The sequence below is a fragment of the Carettochelys insculpta genome, chromosome 7, assembly GCF_033958435.1.
Source record: "Carettochelys insculpta isolate YL-2023 chromosome 7, ASM3395843v1, whole genome shotgun sequence".
NCBI lineage: Eukaryota > Metazoa > Chordata > Testudines > Carettochelyidae > Carettochelys > Carettochelys insculpta.
This window is the reverse complement of record NC_134143.1, coordinates 14804521-14816385: the sequence shown is the minus strand read 5'-3', so window position 1 is coordinate 14816385 and position 11865 is coordinate 14804521.

The window sequence follows — 11865 nt, the reverse complement described above, 5'->3', positions numbered from 1 at the left end:
TGCCTGATTTTTGGCGTTGCTGAACCCCTGCTCCCACAGATCCCGAGTTTCGAGTGCTGAGCAATTCTAAAAATTAGCCCCTTCTATGTCAGTATCATCAGCCTGTTCATAGATTACATGGCACTACTACTACTTAACCCTTGTACTCTATGTGGAGCATAGTTCATAGATTACCTTTCACACACACACACACAGAGGAAAGCCAACATTATGGTTAAGACCTGGGCTGAGGCACAACAGCCCTTTGTTCAATTCCTGGCTCTGCCACGGGCTTCCTGTGACACCTTCAGCTAGTAACAATCTGTGCCTCAGTACCCTAATGTGTATCAAATAAGAACAACTTCCTTTCTCCCCACCTCATCCCCTGTCTTGTCTATTTAAGATGATAAACTCCGAAGGGCAGGGATTGTCTGACTAAATTATGAACAGCCCCTAACGCAGTGAAGCACTTGGGCCTTATGACAATACAATAAGGCCAACTAAATTAATTTTACGTGTATTTCCGCAAGCAGGCAGGCACAGTGAGTGACTTCAAATAAAGCACACCAGCACTGGGGAAGCTCTCCAGCTAGTCATTTTCGGAGGTGTGGATGTTTATGACAATAAAGAGGCATGCTGAAATAAGGACTTGTCTGGGGATTCACACAGAGGTAGGATGGATGGCATGTAATATCTGCAGGGAAAAGAAGAAAACTTCACATCAGTGGATTTCTGTCTCAGTGGAGGCTGAGAGCACTAGACATTCTGTGATTATTGGTATGCTGAGTGCTAAGATGGCTCTTAAATATTTTATCAGGCAGAGCTAAAACCAAGAAGTATGCTGAAAACAAGAACCGAACAATCCCATTTTTGAGCTTTGCATTGTGCAGTAGGTCTGTTTTTCCCTCCTCTTATTTCCCCAGATATTTCTATTTATGTTTCTCTCTCCATAGCTGTTACTCCAGAGGGTTTTTTTTTCCCCTTACCCTAGCAGTAGCTAGGGTACAGTTCACTTTATAAGGGATGACAGTGAACTGAAGTAAACATAAGGACACGGCAGCATTAGGGATGTTGGTCTGCAAATAGAATTTCACTCTAGTTCTCTGCGTGAAGTCTGGGAGTCGCCGGTGGCTGAATCGAGAGGGGTGCCTTTGCAGATTTTATGAGGCGGATGTGTGCCACTGCTCTCCCTCTTTGTCATACTAGAGGCTTGGATGATGGAAAAATCATGTGATTTCATGTGCACATGTGTGCACAGCAAAAGGCATCTCTTTCCACCCTTTCATACTGTTCTGTTTCTTTAGTGTTAGCTCTTTTCAAGGACTCCTTGACCATGTATTCTGGTTTATTTCTAGAGGACATGAGAAGCAAAAAAGCATATCCCACTCCACTCAAAAAACAAACACAGCCTCTGGCTCTGCTCTAATCACTGACTTCCAGCCAGCCCTGTATTTTCTCTGTCCTCTTTTTTATTTTCCGTTAGTTTGCATTACCATCTAATAATGACGCACTATTTACCTCCATCTGCATCACTGATAGTTTCCTGTGGTTGCCCCCCTGCCATCCTATAGGATTTCAGAACTCAGCCTTGGATCAAAATGTGAAATATTCACTCATCACGCTACACCTTCACCTCTGTTTCAGGGAGTCGAAAGGACAGACGAGTTCCTCCTCACAGATGCATTTCCCACAAGCAGTGGATGAGGTTTTGGTTCTTTGTGTGTGCTCAACTGCTGCTGGTGAGTGCATGTGGGTGCAAACATGCATGTACCTGCTCCTTGAGGGTTCATGCAAGAGTGTGTATACAGTTACTGCCACAGGGTCTGTGCAAGTGCACACAAGTACTGCTGGGGGAGAGTGTGCACACACTTGGATAAGAAAGCACTGTTAGGGTAGGGTTGTGTGTATAAAAGCACAGCTGGGATGGTCTGCTGGTGAGCGTAAAAGCAATGCTGGGATAAGAGAGAGGGGGGGCGATTCTCATCTTTGTTGCCTAAGCTGCAGCCATTTCATTTAAGGTTGATCAGCTTAAGTAGGCAGAACAGGAGACAAAATAAACTGCCCTGCTGAGCTGTGTGGCCTTTTCATTTCTCAGAAGCCCCGAGATGAGAAAATGTCTGCAGCTGAAACCATGTTTTACTTCCTCTGAAATCAGAAGGTATTGATTTTTTTTTTCCAACTGATATGCTCCCCTCCGTTTCCTGCATCTTCTGCGGCTGCTGAGCAGCTGCAGCCCAGAGAACTGTGGGAACGGCTTTCACATCTGAGCCCATTAGTCACCAGATGTCACCTTCTGCTGCCAGTGCTTCAAACAGCCAGGCAGACAATGTCCCATGCATGCTGAACATCTGAATGCCGACTCATTCAATAATGTAGACAGCTCAATGGGTTAGAATGACATCAACAGCCCCTGACCTCAAAGCCATGTTTATACTGACACCTACAGCTCCACAAGGAAACATATGCATCCGGAGAGGTTTTTTCACCAACAGCACAGAGGGCTGTTTCTTCAGGAAGCTCCTCTGTTTTGAAGATTTAATTGATTTAATTCATCAGAGGAAATATCAGCCTCTGAATTGACTTTTGCATCTTCTGTATTTATATCATGTTCTGCTGTGTGTGACAGTAAAAAAAAAAGTTATTAAAAAGGGGCAGTAGATCACAATAAAATTTGTTTACCCCTAGAAATGCTGTATCGAACTGCTGAGTTTTAAAGATGTACATCTTTAAATCCCAGCTTGATTGCTGGAAAATTGAGTGTAGAATCTCAATTATGACTGCAACCAGTCGCTGGTATTTGTTAGCAAGTTGTTTATGGGTTTGCAAAATACATTGTAGAGGGAGCTTCACACTGCCAAGGCACATTCTCTGCATCAGTGCTTTCTTCCATAACACCCCCTAGTGTACGAGGGGCTGCTTTCACTATAAAAAGCCACGCAGTAACTAGTGTAAGATTTTCATAGGATTTTATGGGAGAGATGAGGCAGAATTACCCCACTGAAGTGAATGATATAAAGTATGTTATAGATTTAAAAGAAAAATTCCTATGCTGAGCTAGATGGGTGTGGTTTTCATACAAAGTTGTAGCCATATAAGAAATAGGATAACATCCCTCAACATTATGGTATACGGTACTCTTACTATGTTGCCATTTCAACCAGTACCATAGCATTGCTAGGGAAGGACAACTCCAACATTTGTTTAAATTTGTGGACGTTTCAGATCATGTTGCACTAAAACAAAACATAGTGTGTCTCATCTACAGTGCAAACTCCTAATCTCACTGCAGACAGTGATTGTTTCACTACTGACTTCAAACAGGGACAAGATTTTACCCATATTTTTTATTCAAGAAAATAGCATGAGACATGAAGAATAAAATTACTTGGTAACAGATTGGAGCTCTGTATATTAATAACAGAGCAGTTTTTTTAACGGCAGCTTTTGATTTTAAATAAGAAACATTGCAAACAATTCATTTTTATTATGGAGTGATGTTATTTGAAATTGACCTTTTTAAAAATATCCCACATAGTCAAGCTTAAGATACAGAGCACAATTTTCAAATGTGGACTTCTTAATACAATTTCACAGCACCAGTTCTCTCACGTCCCACTCTGATGTCATGTAATTCTCCATTGAGGTCAGCTTGCAACATGGGGATGCAAACTATTAGATCTTGTTGTTAAGAGGCTAATTCTGGAAACTAGAGCTCTTCATATTAAAAAATTGTGTCTGGAGCAAGATATTTGCTTGCAAGCAATACCTGGAATCCTATGCAGCAACTCCGTCTCCAACTGGCGGGACACTCTGGGAATCAGAGCTTAGCAGGATTTCACATAGGAGGGGCTTAACAACACAGCTCTGCTGTCCTTGGGCCGCTCAGTGTCTACCCCACCTGAAACCAGAGCAGTGCAACTACATTTACACAACAGAATAGCTTTTCCTGTGTATAGGAGAGGCTGCCGCAACAAATGCTTGTGCCTCTCAGAAAGGCTATTGATGTGGGGTAACATGAACAGGAAATAATGCATCATGAGTATTCTCCTTTGCACTGGAGAGCTACCCCTTCTTCTTCCAGCTAAAGCTATGTTGTACAAAATAATAGGACTTCCTTATCTCTCCGACAAAGGCTTTATTCTTTAAATTTGCAGGTCCCCAAGCTGCCAACAGTCCATGAGAAATTATGAAAACCTGGGGAACTGAGAACATTCCTGGGATTTCAAAGCTAAAGCCATAGTTACCCCACACAAAAAACAAAACAGCTCTGACTGGTTGCTACAATATCTCCCTGTTATGCATAGGCGGCAACATCCTTGCTTATATTTTGCTCCTTTGGCTTCTTGGAAGAATATCAAAGATGTTTCTACCAGACCCCCAATGTGGATTTAGAGCAAGTGGAAGCACCCATAGTCATGATGTTTGTTGTAAGACATAGAGGAAAAAATGCGCTGAACTCAACAGAAACTTAAGTGATCTTCATTGATCTAAAGGAGGTGTTTGGCATGTCGAACAGAACTGGCCTCAGGAAAATTCTAGAATAATTTGACTGCCTCAAATTTGTTAACATCCACAGAGACATGACTGGGCAAGCACTCCCAGACTGTTGCCTCTCTAAGCCATTCCCCATATACATAATAGGGAGAAACAAAGATTGAGATTTGAAAATCGCGGCTACCGGGATCTGCAACCCTCGTCTCTGGAGCCACATGTGGCTCTTTAAGGACTTCTATGTGGCTCCCACTTCTATAAATGCAAAGTGAAAAAACCCTCTTGATTATTTTCAATCAATAGTAAACATGTAAAAGCCCAAAAATGAACAACTGATCTCTAAATAGCAAATGAAATGTGATCTTGAAATACTGCGTAACTTCCCCTAGCATCCTCCAATGAGGAAGAAGGTTCAGGAGTCAAAGTCAGGAAGCGAGTGGTACACACACGAAGTGTGAGGAAAGAGAACATGTAAAAAGTTTCTAAGCATCCTGCAGCAAACATGTACCATGTTACAAATCACTGTCATGCTGTTCTTAAAATAGAAAATTACAAAAAGTATGGTCAGATTTTTTAAGGAGCGTCTCGTTGTTGTGTTGTGGCTCTTGAAGTATTGTGGTTTTTTAGCAAATTGGAAAAAAAAATGGTTGCTGACCCCTGGTCTAAGTGGGCACGTCATGTTATTAGAAAAGGTCATGCTAGATTCCTGGTAAGAAAAGAGAAGGCCTCTTTGGAGAGTTAAAACTCAAAGCAGAGAAAGGTCAAAGTAAATGCTTCAGAGACCATAAGCAGAATCTGAAAACTTCAAAGACACCAAGGACAGAACTGAATGGACAGCAGCTATCAACAAATGTTGTAAACACTCAGAGAGAAGGAGGATGCACAAAATGGATTGAAAACGTGAAGAATCAAACCAGTGTGAAGTACACACCTATGTAACATTTGTTTGTAACCTCACTTGTTGTAGGCCAGCCTATGCAGTCACAAAAGAACATGAGAGATGTGGATACAAGGTATGGCCATAAAAATCTTCAACTATACGAGTTTTTAATATGTTGTTATTCTGAGTTACGCTTTCACCTCTAATTACACTGCAAGAGGCCTGTCTGAAAATTTTCCTAAGTGGCCCATAACTCTGAGTGCCTCCAGTCAACCACAGTAGTGTTTGGTCAGCACCTCAGAAAAGTTAGTCTGTAGAAGTCTCAACAGTTCTTCAGGAAAATAAGGAAGTTTGGCCTGATAGAGTCCTAAACCTGTGCCTTAAGCACAAGAACATAGTTCTTACCATAGCAGCTTGCATTTCCAGAATCAGGCCCTCAGCTTCCTCAAACACTCATGACTCTGACAAACCAGGGGCCAGGCTCTTACCAAGGCTTTAGGCTTCAGACAAGCAATGGCATTCCTTTCTGGTTACCACTGTGTTTCACCTGTGTGTTATGTTTAAGATTGTTATTGAAATTGTTGCAATGTCTTTAGTGTTTAGACTTTATGAAATGCTTGTAAGGGGCTGCATGCATTCATTTAATTTACAATAACTTTACCACTTGCCATAAGGTTTTACAGTAAATTCTTTCATCTCCAGCAACCCCAGGACCAGGAGGCTGCCAGACAGTCAAATATTCTGGATAATAGAGGAGGTATAGCGAGCAATGCATAACACTAAAGAAAACAATTTATGTAGAGTACTTTATTTACCAACAGTAGTAGTGTACACTGTAAACTTATCCTGTATTTGCTGTGTTGACTTTCACTATGATATACTTACAGAAAACATAACTAGAATGTACTTACGTTTAAAATGCTGATTATTTGAGAATTCTGGATGATAGAATACCAGATGTGAAAAAGTTTACTGTATTTAAATTTTTGCTTTTTAATTAAAAAATGCTGGGTCTGAACTCAGGAACCCAGTCAGGAGAGACTGTCTCCTGCCCATGAAGAAGAGATATCAAAACTAAATGGGCAATTGTGGAACATCACAAGACCAAGACTTCGTTGGTTGTCCCCTCGCACCGTGAAGTGGCTACATACAAGAAGGCTTGTCCCATCACTTTGAATTTCAGAAGAAGAAATGAATAGATAGCGAGGAAATTTTTCATCTTTTGCTGTTTGGACTTTGACCCGGCAAAAGCTATGAAACAGAAGCAGACACCCTCCATATCAACTGGGTGTTAGCTTTAAAACATTCAGAGCAGACAGATTTCAGCAACTCTTTCACCTTTTAAACCCACAGACTAATTTACTTGTGTACATATGCTTGCCTGCTTTCACCCTGCAATAACTTTCAGGTTTTTTTTTTAATTAATACAGCTTTAATTAGTTTCTATAGGATTTGCTACAAGCATTGTCAGGGAGGAGAGATCTAAGGTACAAATTGGCCTGGAGGGGTGACTGGTCTCTTGGAATTGGGAGCAATCTGAGTATTTGTGTTAAGTCCCACTTACCTGGGTGGCAAGATAGTCCATCCACAAAGGCATTCCAATCTGACTCCCTGGTGAAACTGTTACTTGAAATCCAATTATAGAACATTGAACTGTGTTTGGGGTCCCTGACCTCTATCCTGGAGATGGCACTTCAGATCATGCACCACTCCAAACAGTGTGATGCTCGTGTGCTTAAGAGTTTACAGGACCAGAGAGTCTTGTACATCTACCTGTGCAGTTGTTCCACAAACAAAGCACAACATGCACAGTAATGACAACTTCTCATAAATTAATCACATTAATTCAAAGCCGCTTGAGAAGTAATGATTAACACTGCTACTCTCTAGAGCCATTTAGAACGGTCATTCCTGCAGCTCTGGAACCTTCAAATGCTCCAGTAAAAGGCTGTTAAGTTTTCATTATAAAACTCCCATTTCCAGGGTTTCATCAACCAGATCTTTTAAAAGATCACAGGCTAAAACCTGGCATGCTAGTTTAGCACCTGGAAGCTATTTCAGGGGCAGAGGGAGGAAACAGAGAAAATCTACTAGATAAGTGAGACTAACAAGGTCATTTTTAAAATTAAGTCTCTTTATTGTTGCTATTGCTGGTCAAAAGGTGCCCAAAACCATGTAAAATTGATTTTGTTTTCAGCACTAATGATCAAAGTCTGGGGCATTTGCTATGAATTAATGACTAGTGGGGAGGAGTTGATTCCATTAACCCCAGCTGCTCATTAATCTCTAGGAAATACTTTGCATCAAGGTCATTATTGCTATTACAAACTAAAATATTTAATTTACCATTGTTTTTCCAGGGACTCATCAGGGGCATTTTTGCTGCATTTCTTTCCCCTTTTGTGTGAAATCAAATATGTTGTGGCCAGGCAAGCCATGAGAAATAATACTCTAGTAGCCAGCCCAAGTGCGGGATATGTTTTCACACATTCTGGTTAGCTTAAAATGACTGGGCCTTTTGGAATTGGTTGAATCCAGCCCAAAACAATAAGGATGCTGGAGACCATGTTACAAAATATTAGTGGTTTATCAATATATATTGCAGATGTGTACTTATGCGTAACTGAATATCTGCCCCATATTATTTATAGGTATCCAAATATATAGCAGGCACCTGCTTTAAATATAGCTGCCAAGGTTTGCCTCAAACTTAACTCAGGCTCTCATATATAAACCATGGACAATAGTATCATAGGTGTATGTGGCTCTTTACAAACAATCAATCGTTCTCCTCCTGTCCATGCCCAGCTAGCATCTGAGCGCTTCACAACATTTGCTCTATCAGTTTTGATAACAGGCCTGCACCTGTAGTATGGCATATTTTAACTTGATGACATTATGTAGCTCAAGGTTGCATATTTGCTGCTGTCTCGTCAACTTTTCTAAACCAATAAAACCTGAACGTGGCATCGAAAAACAGTATATTGATTTATAGCTAACAGCACATGATAGAACAGGTGAGCGTCAGCCAATAGTAGCTGTAAAATTGGGAAGGTCTATCCAGCATTCCTACCTTGCTGCCCTGACCGTTTACCTGTGAGGACCACCAACTGGTGACTGACTGACTGGCCCCGCATAAAAATCCAACGCTTAGACTCTCTGCTGCCTGGCTCAGCTGCAAGATAGAGCCAGCAGATGTATAGCTAATTCTCCCCAACTGAGTTGCGATCAGAGGGGTGTGGTCTCTGGCCAAGGATGGGAAGAGATCCATGACAGCTCCATGAGTATATTACATGAAGCTACATACTCTCACAATATTACAACTGAAATGGACCCATATTGTGGGTTGTATTATTTTGCCAAAACCCTGTAGGATTTCCACTGGCATGTCCCAAAAAAACAACCACCACCAAAAAGTTCATGTTTTGTAAATTAAAGAACTCCTCTCTTTCGTATTTACCCAACGCTTCAGTAGTAAAAAGCACTTGCCCATTTCACTATCACACGACAGATTTGAGAAAAGATATTGGCCTTAGCCAGGCTTATCTGTAGCTGTGCCTTTGGGGCAATTTTATAGCACTGAATGGGGAAAAAGTTGAGCGACTTCAATGAGCATCCATTTGACTGTGTCATTTTCCTATTGCCACTGTCCCACTACATTGTGCATAGCAATACCAACAAGGAAGGGTTTTTAAATTTCGGAGATAATGTGATGCAATTAATGTGCCCCACTAAATAGTGCTGGTTCTTGAGTACTCAGTGCTACATGTAGCATGGCTCCCAGAGGCTGGGATCTGCCTGTCTAGGCAGGGGGATTAGAAGCCCCTAACTGTCTTGCATGGGCTTCTGTATCACCAGACCACAGAGAGAACAGCCACTATCAAGCGGTCATTCAGGCCGTGAGTCAACAGTCCGTGGGTGGGTAGTGGGCAAAGCTCTGGCACCTCTACCTACCAAACTGGGCACCCGAGATCTGTGCCAGCCATGGGGGTGAGGCTGCTTTCCGATCCCTGTGAGCAAAGCAGCAAGCTTATATGTCTGCGAGGTACAATCTTCAAGTTACACTTTAGTGCCTGTTGTGCTCTGGAGCATAACAAGAGCATGCTGCTCCTTACTCAGATTGCGCTGCAAAGCAGCGATCCAGCTGTATGCGCTGGATCCAAAATAACTCTGTCGACTCCCAGTGATGCATGAGGGTTATTGTTCTTGAGATAATGCAATATGAAGTGTTCCATATGGTTGAGCTAAGGTACTGCCCCCTCCCTGCTATGACTTTTCACTCCTTTCCTGGACGCCAAGCAACAGTGGTGGGCTATAAAAGGACAAGACAGTCACGCAATTGAGGACAACTGGAATATTACAGGTAGTACTTATGAAAACTAATTGTTTTAAAAATGTAAAGACAATCACGTAGAAGCACTGTTAAATTTCTTCAGGGAAAAATGGCAAGCCCAGCTATCAAAGCCACTTTTGTCAGCTGTTTTCATACAGGTGTAGGTAGTCCATCGTGTCCGACAATGATGTCTTGAGTTTGCACAGGCTTATCGGTTGTGGACGCGCATGTGGCTGAGGAGTCCAAGCTTTGAACAGCATGGGCATTCACAGTGGGGGCAAGGGAATTGTCCTGGCTCTGTTGATGGGGCTGCTGCTGTTGCTTTCTTCCTCTCACAAGCTTCAATGAGGCGTACGGGTCGCTGCTCTTCAGAGTTGTCACACGCGTGTTGTACGAGAGCACGCCAGCCTGTTCGGTCTTTTGCATGCTGCTCTACCTGATCTGGTTTTAAACCAGCATGAGCAATGTTGGCCTTCACACTGTCTTTACACCTCTTATGAGGCCTACCTTGATTCCTTGTGCCCTAGGAGAGTTCATCACAGAGGAGTTCTTTCATACAGGTACCTCTACCTTAAATGTCACTGTAGTGACGTCTACGGGAAAGAATTATTCGTAGTTCTCAGACATCACAGATGTGCCATCACCCTGCTTCTTGGTATACAAATTAAGGATGAGCAAAATGACTGAGAAAAGGGAAACTTCCAGTCTCATCAGGAATAGTAAATATGGTGCAAGCCTGCATGTGATAGGTTAACCTTTCTTCAGGCGGAATAAGTCCTTACAGCTAACTAACAACCCTTTCTCTCCCTGGTAGCCAGCCTGCTTAGGATGGTTTTGTTTCAGAAGCTGCATCTACACTATGAGAAATTTGAATTTGTTTACATCGATTTTCTAATTCCAGAATTTATAAGTTTGAATTTAACCATCCCCACGTGCTCCTCGCAAAGTCAAGTCATTGCTGCCACACACACATTGGTTAACAGCAACTGTCACAGTAGTGCATTGTGGGAAACTATCCCACACACAGGCTGTGTCTACACTAGCCCCAAACTTCGAAATGGCCACGCAAATGGCCATTTCGAAGTTCGCTAATGAAGCGCTGAAATGCATATTCAGCATTTCATTAGCAATGGCTAAATTGACTCGCCTCGCCGCCGCGTCGGCTCGTCCCAACGGGGCTCCTTTTCGAAAGGACCCCACCTACTTTGAAGTCCCCTTATTCCCATCACCTCGCTCCCCATTCAATATCCCTGTGTCTACACGTGCCCCTTCCTTTCGAAAGGGGCATGTCCATGAGCGGGTTCAAAAGATGCTAATGAGGCACTGCAATGAATATGCAGCACCTCATTAGCATAATGGCAGCCGCAGTGATTCAAAAGTGTGGCTTTTCGAAGCGCACGTCGCCCATGGAGGTGGGACCTTCCAAAAGGGACACACACACACCCCCTTTTCAAGAGCCCTTCTTCCTATCTGGTGATCAGAAGAAGGGCTTTCGAAAACTGGGGGGGGGGGCCTTTTGGAAAGTCCTGTCTCCACGGGCGGCATGCGATTCCAAAAGCCACACTTTCGAATCACCAGGACTGCCATTATGCTAATGAGATGCTGCATATTCATTGCAGTGCCTCATTAGCATGTTTTGAACCCACTCATTAACATGCACCTTTCGAAAAGAAGGGGCACGTGTAGACCCAGCCTATGCATTTAGCACTTTCCAAATGTTCATCCTTTGCATGACTTTAAACATGATCTACAGCCTGGTGGCACACAGTACATAACCTCTCAGTGTTGTGTGTCATTGCCAAACTCAGCATTGTGGGTTTCAGGGGCTGATTCTTAAAGTTTTGGGCATCTTTTCACATAGCTCTAACTATTCAAGTCTGGAAGCTGAATTAAAATTTGAGCTGCATTAAAAGGAAAGACAGAAGAGTGAGCAAGATAGTGTCTAATTGGCTTTGGTTAAAAAAACATCCACAACCCAACAGGATATGCCACTTTTGCCAGCATGGGCAGAGAAACAAAACTGTGTCACAGCCAGTTGGAAATATCGGAGGTGCTGAGGCAGCTCGCTACAAAGGGTTCACATGGAAATAAAGGATTAAAATGGCAGCCCGACAGATGCCAGTAGAGAACAGCTTTCAAGATAGCATTCTGGACCCTGCTATTAATGGTTTAATCTAGAGAC